The 2,241-nt window shown below is 40.5% G+C and overlaps 1 protein-coding gene and 1 long non-coding RNA gene across 2 annotated transcripts in view; one reads left to right on the forward strand and one right to left on the reverse strand.

Moving 5' to 3' along the window:
* Nucleotides 1-2,241, reverse strand: part of LOC119470185 — a 25,201-nt gene that overhangs the window by 22,195 nt on the left and 765 nt on the right. The window lies entirely within an intron of this gene.
* SLC26A8 (solute carrier family 26 member 8) overlaps nucleotides 1-2,241 on the forward strand; it is a 106,016-nt gene that overhangs the window by 21,318 nt on the left and 82,457 nt on the right. The gene's annotated exons all lie outside the window — the stretch shown is intronic.

The following is a 2,241-nucleotide window of genomic DNA, read 5'->3' on the forward strand; positions in this document are numbered from 1 at the left end:
AAAAAAAAAAAAAAGAAGCAGAAATAAAATTGTGTACAGTGTAATTATTAACATAAAGTTCAAAATGGGGACAAATTAAACTGTATTGTATAGGAATATGTATACTACTTGTAAAGAAAAGCAAAGAAATTATTACCATAAATGGCAAAATAATGAATCCTTCTGTGGGGAGAGGTGGAGTTATAATCAAAGACCTGGGTGGTAGTTATGTGGGTGTTCGTTTTATAAACATTAAGTAAGCTTGACATCAATTAATCTATTTTAATGCATCTTCTACGAGTATGTTATATTTCACAATAAAAATGGAGATAACTAAATTAATTACCAAAACTATTACTCAACTAATTAGAGCAATTAAGACAGTACAATATTGCAGAGACAGACAATTAGGCCAATGAAACAGAAAAAAAAGAGACACATATATGAATCACATGATGTGTATCAGATGTGTCACTACAAAGACAGGCTTCTTTTCTTTTCTTTTTTTTCTTTTTTTTTTTGAGATGAAGTCTTGCTCTGTCTCCAGGCTGGAGTGCAGTGGCACAATCCCGGCTCACTGCAACTTCCGCCCCCGGGTTCAACCGATTCTTCTGCCTCAGCTTCCTGAGTAGCTGGGACCACAGGCGCGTGCCACCACGCCCGGCTAATTTTTGTATTTTTAGTAGAGACAGGGTTTCTCTATGTTGGCCAGGCTGGTCTCAAACACCTGACCTCATGATCTACCCGCCTTGGCCTCCTGAAGTGCCAGGATTACAGATGTGAGCCACTGCCCGCCCCCCGGCCAAGACAAAGGCTTTTAATGACAAATGATGTAAAACAATAGGGTCTTTACATGTAAAAAACATTTCAGACCTCTACCTCACACCATACACAAAAATCTACTCCTGGTTGATTGAAGACCTAAATGTAAAAGTTAAAAGCTAAAAAGACATTTTGGAATAACATAAGTGAATATCTTTATGATCTTCAGGTAGAAGAAGAGTTCTTAAACAAGACACAAAAAGCAAAAGGAAAAGTCCAAGGGAAAAGACTGATAAATTTGAATTGAGTACAATTTAAGAACTTCTATCTATTCAAAGCCACTATAAAGTTTGAAAAGCGGCTGGGTGTGGTGGTTCACGACTGTAATCCCAGCACTTTGGGAGGCCGAGGTGGGTGTGGATTACTTGAGGTCAGAAGTTTGAGACCAGCCTGGCCAACATGGTGAAACCCTGTCTCTACTAAAAATACAAAAATTAGCCAGTCATGTTGGTGTGGACCTATAGTCCCAGCTACTCGGGAGCCTGAGGCAGGAGAATCACTTGAACCAGCAGGTGGAGGTTGCAAAGGGCCAAGATCACACCACTATACTCCAGCCTGGGAGGCAGAGCAAGATGCTATCTCAAAAAATAAAATAAAACAAAAAGATTGAAAAGCAAATCACAGAATGGGAGATACTTGCAACATAATACACAAAAAAGGATTTATTTATAATATACATACTCCTATAAAACCATAAAAAAATAACTAGACAATGGTGCTCAATATTATTAGTAATAAATAAAGTGGAAAATGAAATTGAAATGAGTTACCACCATACACACTAATATTAAAAATCTGGCAGTATCATGTGCTAGCATAGATGTGGATAATGGGAACTGTCATACATTGTTGGTAGGAGTATAAATTCCACAATCATTTGAAAAAGTTTGGCATTATTCAGTAAATGCCCTAGAAGTTGTAATTCAGTCTATGTATTCTTGAGAAACTTGTAAATCTGTGTACCAGGAGACATGTACAAGAATATTCATAGTGGCTGGGTGAGGTGGTCACGCCTGTAATCCCAGCACTTTTGGGAGGCCGAGGCAGGTGGATCTCGAGGTCAAGAGATCAAGACCATCCTGGCCAACATGATAAAACCCCGTCTCTGCTAAAAATACAAAAATATTAGCTGGGCATGATGGTGTGTGCCTCTAGTCTCAGCTACTTGGGAGACTGAGGCAGGAGGATCGCTTGAACCCAGGAGGTGGAGGTTTCAGTGAGCTGAGATTGCGCCATTGCACTCCAGCCTGGCGACAGAACAAGACTGCGTCTCGCCAGGCGTGGTGGCTCAAGACTGTATTCCCAGCACTTTGGGAGGCCGAGGCGGGTGGATCATGAGGTCAAGAGATTGAGACCATCCTGGTCAACACGGTGAAACCCCGTCTCTACTAAAAATACAAAAAATTAGCTGGGCATGGTGGTGCGTGCCTGTAATCCCAG

Source organism: Cebus imitator, unplaced genomic scaffold (genome assembly GCF_001604975.1).
Source record: "Cebus imitator isolate Cc_AM_T3 unplaced genomic scaffold, Cebus_imitator-1.0 Scaffold24, whole genome shotgun sequence".
Lineage (NCBI taxonomy): Eukaryota > Metazoa > Chordata > Mammalia > Primates > Cebidae > Cebus > Cebus imitator.